The sequence below is a fragment of the Microchirus variegatus genome, assembly GCF_963457635.1.
Source record: "Microchirus variegatus genome assembly, chromosome: 3".
NCBI classification, from domain to species: domain Eukaryota; kingdom Metazoa; phylum Chordata; class Actinopteri; order Pleuronectiformes; family Soleidae; genus Microchirus; species Microchirus variegatus.
This window is the reverse complement of record NC_139804.1, coordinates 21,605,404-21,612,408: the sequence shown is the minus strand read 5'-3', so window position 1 is coordinate 21,612,408 and position 7,005 is coordinate 21,605,404.

Genomic DNA, 7,005 nt, shown 5'->3' with positions numbered 1-7,005 from the left:
AAATATTCACTAGACAACAGAAGAAAGGTTAAACCTTTTCACGCAGCAATTGTACACTGCAAAATATATTATTTCAAGGATTTCACAGGCTTAAACTGTACGATTTTACAATATAATTCTGTATTTTTTGTGTTTTTTTGTGAAACTACTATACTATTACAGCCAATAAAGTGTGTTACATACAGTGAAATGCAGTATTTATACAGGAAAATACTACTTAAAGGATCAATTATGTTTTTTGTTTTTTTTACAACTTCTGATTTAATTTCTCAGCTTGTGAACTATCATGTGTGAGTGATAAAGTTGATGTTTACTGCAGTAGTTTGCATTTGAGATTTGAGACATGAGACCTGTAAAAGATACACTGTCAAATATCTGACTGTACGTTCACAGTAAACTACTAGGTACTAGTTGTGTGTGTGTGTGTATATATATATATATATAATACTGTATATGAATATATTGTACTTTCACAGGAGGTTACTGTGTCAATTTATAGTAAACTACTGTATACTGACAGCTGTCCCTGTTTTGTAATCTATGACTGATATATAGCAGTATTTTCCTTTATAGAAGCTGTTTATTGCAACCTCACAGTATTAATGTCATACAGCACATTACTGTATGATATGTTTTATATTTTATATGAATATTTATATATTTTTGGCAGGAATAGTGCATTTTGAAACTAATCGGAAAACTTGTGCAAAAATGTGAGGTTATTATTTCATTGGTATATGATCCACTCAGTATTAACGTCTTGATTACACTGCAGCTGTAGCCTCATCTTTGAAGGATTCAACTTTAAATTGATAATGATAATGAGAGCACTCTCCATCAGCTGTAATTCATTTGGAGATTTAATAACATCTTTAACTTCATCTTTTGTGTGTGTGAGTGAGTGAAAGAGAGGGAGGGAGGGAGAGAGAGACAGAGAGAGAAGGTGGAGGAAGTGGTCTACATCATTTCGTCTTTCTGTCTTACCGAGGTGACATATCGATGCCATTTGTATCTTGTAGATGAGACATTCACACATTAGTTCTATACAATAATCACATCTAGAAGCCCAGATCAAAAGCAGGGGTCATCTTCAGAAAAACAAACAGCATGGGTTTTCAAGCTGCTCTCGTCGTGCTCTTTCTGTGCGTAGCTACCGCGAAGGCTACCGCGAAGGCTACTGGGATGGGTAAATATTTCACTTTTTAAAGTCCCATATTTATATTTTGCTTCTCTGAATTGAGAAGCATAGTCTGAGATTAATGCACGACTGAAAAGCAACGTTTTTCAAAGAAACATTCATTGTCCTGTATTATTTTGTTGGAGCAACTGTAATATCTGTGTAGCGAGCTTACACCACACTTAACTGAAATCTTTTCTTAATCGCTCATGTTCGGTTGTACTTGGCTTTAGTCGTTCATTGTGCCCTTTTATCATTTATAATTTCTTGGTTTTTGAGTGATACATGTAGAACTTGCATAATTATCATTCATGGTGTGATGAACATAGTAAGAGAGAAAATGAAACATTAGAGGGGTTCATACTTGAAACCACGATGCACTTCATCTGTCAGATCCTCACATTGTCCTCCTTTAATCATGAAAAGGAACTGGATACGAGGATGTTGATGTGTGTGTGTGTGTGTGTGTGTGTGTATGGATGTTTGTGTCTGTTCTCAGTAACATTCGAAGACGGGGGGTTCAAAATGACCTGTCCAGAGATGGGAAAATGGTACAAAAATGGCATGGAAATGGAGAAAAATAAGGAATCTGAAGATATCCACGAAAAAGTAACCAGGGGCTTGTACAGCTGTACATACAAGGAAAATGATAAAGTTGAAAAAACATATTATTTCTACGTGAGAGGAAAAAGTAAGTAAAATGCAGTATCCTATCGTTTCTCATGCTGTGCTTCCTGAATCACTCCTCTCAGAGCTAACATGTATTTTCTTTTTAACACTGTTCATCTTTGTTCCCTAGTATGTGAAAATTGTTGGGAGCTGGATGCATATCTGTTCCTGGTGATCATCCTTGGGGACGTGGCCGTGACAGTGATTCTGATGATCATCACCTACAAGTGCACCAAGGTGAAACGCTCAGCTAAACCTACACAGACTCCAAAAGGTAAGCGGTTTTAATCAAATCATCTTAGCGGAGTAAGAATGATTTGGTATTGATGTTGATTTCAAGTCACTGCAGTGGATCAAAGATACGGTACGTTCATCCATGCAGCTGCTGAAGTTCTTATAAATCCGAGCAATGTCAGGTGTTCATAACACATATCACGTGACCGTTCAGGTACAGTGGACATGTGTAAGCTAGTGGAAACAGGAAGTTGACCCTCTAAATGCTTGCTTAAGAAAAACAAGAAACTGAGCTTTTCAGTCACAATTGATTGAGTTGGGGCCAACAAGAGCCAACCAGGAAGCGAGTGCAGGTATTTGCATCATCGTTTCCAAAGGTATTTGTTTGTGGAAATGAACTTTTCAATTTTTTAGATAAATTATTCGATTTCATTTTCGATTTTCCCCTAAATGCCCGGATAATGTGGATGAAAGGCATGTGTAGCCTTATCTAGTTTATCCTGATATCAAAAGGATTTATATAATGTGTCTAAATCATGGGTGGGCTGTATTAGTCCACATCAACAGCTATTCAGTGACAGCTCCATTAGATTTCATGATATGGTTGTGAGCATGATGCTGTGTTCACACAGGACGCAATTTTTCTGGTCACGTTGTGCCAAAAATGTTCATAGTGTAGCAGTGAAACTCGCCAAGTACACAAGACGACGGTTTCTTCAGACGTCTCCACAACATAGAATAGAAAAATATGCAGTCTTGCGGCCAAGCGCTCCCATCACATCCATTGTGTTACAAAATGTACAACATGATCCCTCGGCCTGATAGAGATTGATTTGGTGTGAACAAAAGCATGGGACTGCAATTACACCACGGTTAGAAACCTCCTCACTCGGCCCAATGTCACTTGTTTTGGTTCGATTCCGTGTAGGGCCCCCCAGGTCCTTTCTGCCTCGAGCCCCGAAAGTCCCTTGAAACACCCCTGGTCTATCTACCTGTACAATTAATTACCAAGCATTCTAATGAGTAAATTTAAAAATACAATGTCACAAATACTCATGGAAATGATATCTGTTATTGTCTTGTAGCACCTGCTCGATCAGGAGGCCAAGCTCCACCTAGCGGCGCTTCTCCTTATGAGGTAGGTACTGGACATGTGCTGCGTTCTCCATCGTCATTTACAATTAAGCTAACATCAAACTGCTTCTATTTTATACATGTTTGAACAGCCCTAAACAGCCTAAAGCATACCATAGCTATAATAGATTTATAATAGGTATGTTAGGTATGGTAACATAGCATACCTAACATACCTATTATATGAAATGACACCAGCCGTGTGATCAAGCTGCTGATCGAGCTGCAAAGATGCTAAAGAGAAAGATGTTATCATTATTGATGTACACAACTTCGCAAAATGCGTTTCGTTAGCATCACTGTTCTTGTATTGTATGTCGCAATTCATGCAAAATGAATAAACACCTGGTATTATTGAGTATTTTCTTTGTTTTCCACATAAGGGTTTATACATACTGCTAATATGCCTCCTCTATTTATTGTACGTCCTAGAGAAGTAGATAAATACCGGTGTATCTCCACTGTATGGTTGTATCAAGAGCACTGATGCTCTGGTTTGTGCACATCAGCCATTTTGACAGGTCACAGTAGGAAAATCACAGGTTTAAAATAGACAAAAGCAGAGCCACCGTGGTTTAATGTGATCAGTATCACCTGTGGTTTCATTGCTTGAACATGTCAAAATGGCCGCCGCTGTGTTTTTCACAAATTGTGTTGGTATGAGCTTAACCTGAGACACGGTGTGGCTTGTGTGAGTAAGTTATGGTGAAGAGTTTTGACTGTTGTGCTGAGCAACCGGTGTAAAAGTCGTCTCAGTGTGGCGATTTGTATCATCACAGTTTATGAATTGGCTCCAGACACACTGCTGGTAAAAAATAAATAAATAAATAAATAAAAACTCAATGAAACATCGTTCCCTAAAAAAGATATTTTGACAATACCACTTTTTTTCCTTTTTTTCCTGTTTTGGCAGCAACTGAACCCTCGCACTCGCTCCGCGGACCCTTACAGTACCGTGAACAGGATGGGATAGAATCAAGACACCCGACTAGGTCACATGTAAAGGCTGCATGGACAAAGGACACATACAGGAGCATACTCCGTGCACACACAGGCTTTTGGTTTTGATGGATTTACATTTTTGCCAGGTCGATCAGTTTATGTTTTGTGTGCCAACCCCAACACAGTGATGTGCTGTGAGCAGCACAATTTTACATCCATGTTTATATTGTGTCTTTTTTCTGTATATACACATCTATATATTATCTGTATATAACATCGAGTTGTACAGTCCAATTCAATCCAACACAACTGTCATTTAGGGTGCTTTCACACCTACTGCAATTGGTGCGCATGAAATGCTGTAGTTCGTTTTGTTTGCGTAGGTCTGAATGTAATCCTTTGGTGCGCACCAAATCAACCGGTCCGAGACCTGCCTGAAGGGGTGGTCTTGGACCGTTTTATCCCCCCTACTTTGGTACGGTTCCTCTGGTGTGAAAGCAACCAAACCAAATAGGACGAAACGGTCTAGTTTAATGCATTATGGGTATGAGATACGGGATAACCCCGGATTTCCACCGGGCGCGCCAGAGGAACCGTACCAAAGTAGGGCGGATAAATCGGTCCGAGACCACCCCAGTTTTGCGCCGTTCCCTGCCCAGCTTCAATCCCCACTGGGCGTGTTACGGCTGTGCCTTGCGAGCCAGCCGTATTCACACAAGATGTAAATGCTCTCGTTGATTAGAGTGGCAGCAATCAGGTCCGGTGACGCGCCCTGTTGAAATCGGGGGTTAGTCCAGTTCCAGTGCCGATGGTCTATTTTGGTTTGTTTAGAACTATGCATATGTGAAAGCAAACCGTACCCACGTCTGTTAGCTAAATTGTAACATTTTTCTGAAAGCAATCAAACTATAGGTGTGAAAGTGCCCTAAATCTACTTTTGTGATGCTAATTATGTTCAAATTAAGTAGTGTATATTTTGTGCTTCCAGTGCAATTGTATAAAAAGTTGGAGTACTGTAAACAAAAAAAAATTGTGGTTTTTTTTGTATTTTGTATAATGTTTTCTGTACAAGCAGCTGTCAGTTTATGAGGTACACCTCACTAAACCATGTTCTCGGGCTGTGATTTAGCAGGAATCTGATGATACGATACATATCCCAACACAGGGGTGATGACATAAAACTCTCACAATAACAAAAATAAATCTTGTATGTATAAACAATGTTGAGATTTTTTTTTTTTAGGGCCAGTGAGCGAAAAGGAAGGAGGGAACGAGAGGATTAAATAGAAAACAAAAAACCGACCGTCAAAAATATTTTGGATAATTGTTACGTCCCTGGAAACCAGCAGTTACTTGTGTGTGTCTTCCACCTCCTCTTTCCAAAAGTGTTCAAACAAGTGTATCAGTTTGGTTCATTTTGGAGAGGAACAATGCCAAAATAACAAACCAAAACTTTACTTTTTTAAACCTAATCTTACCTGCTAAAGAAAAAAAAACTTACCTCGGCTCTGAACTGAAAAGAAAAGTGAAACAAAATGGCTGCTACCGTAACAATTTTGCCCCAACATTACTACAATTCTTTAACTTAGATAAACAAAAACTCTCTGAAGCAAATAATCTACTCTACTTAAATACCATACAGCAACTTAATTATGCAATCTTTACTCACTACGACTAACTACTTACTTTTGACGATTTTGCGATGACAGGATTCGTTTGGAAAGGTCAGGAGGACGTCCAGGGTGCAGGTTAAGGATGGTTTTACTGTCGTCCAGGCCCAGTCACTCCATCCACTCACAGTGTGCCACCTGGTTGCTAACATCCACCTGAGAGACTGACAGTCACACAGACACACCCACAGACACTCTTGAAAGAGGAGAGAAACTGGAAATAAAAGTGCTAAATGAACCGAAAACATGAGACCTAGGGTCATAACAATAATACAATGCTACTTAGTATTGATATTTTCGTATACACCTAAATTCAAATAGCGACCGCAGCCCTGCAATAAAGTTTGATTGCCTTAATGAAGCTTGAAATGTCACAGTGAAGCCATGTTGTATATGTTTCAGTTATTTTGTCCTTCACATCGATGTCAAGCTAAATAATAATAATTGTCTGCACTGCAGGCAACATCCTCTAAAATCAATCGTGTGTCATTTAAATGTCTGCTTTATAACGATGTAAAAAAAATCTCTTGGTCAAATGATAAATAAATCGGACAGCATTGTATTCATTTTCGTTTTGTGCCCATGGGTGGAAACGGAGATGAGATCTTTTGACAGATATCACTGTGTGAAGTTAATGAAACAGCCTCAAAACCGCAGCTCATATCCGGAGCACAGCCGGAGAGACGCTCACAATCACCATCCACACGCTTTCAGCGCTCAGGTCTTGCGATGTGTGCGAGCACATGTGCAACGTTACATCTAAAGGAATAAGCGATTAACAACTACTCGGAAACATTTCACAGCGCTTACTTGTACACTGTAACAAACAATGGAAACGTTGTGTCATGTTTTGGCCTCATTTGTTTTGTTTGGTTCTGGGTTTTTTTTTCCTTGTTTTTTTTTCCCCCCAAAGTGACAGAGCACAGCTGCACTGATGGAAATGACAGTTGGAAACATAGTATCATGAAATATTTCTGCTTTGTGTTAATGACGATACATTCTCACAATCTGAATGAGCTAAGAGGTGCGAGGAGTTTGTGGAAATACTCCCACACTTAATGCTATTATCCTCATCAGGTGTGTGTGTGTGTGCGTGTGTGTGTGCTAGAAAGAAACCCAGAGATAAAAGGGGGGAGGGGATGTTGTATATGCTCCTCTATCTGACTGTCGTGAGTCAAA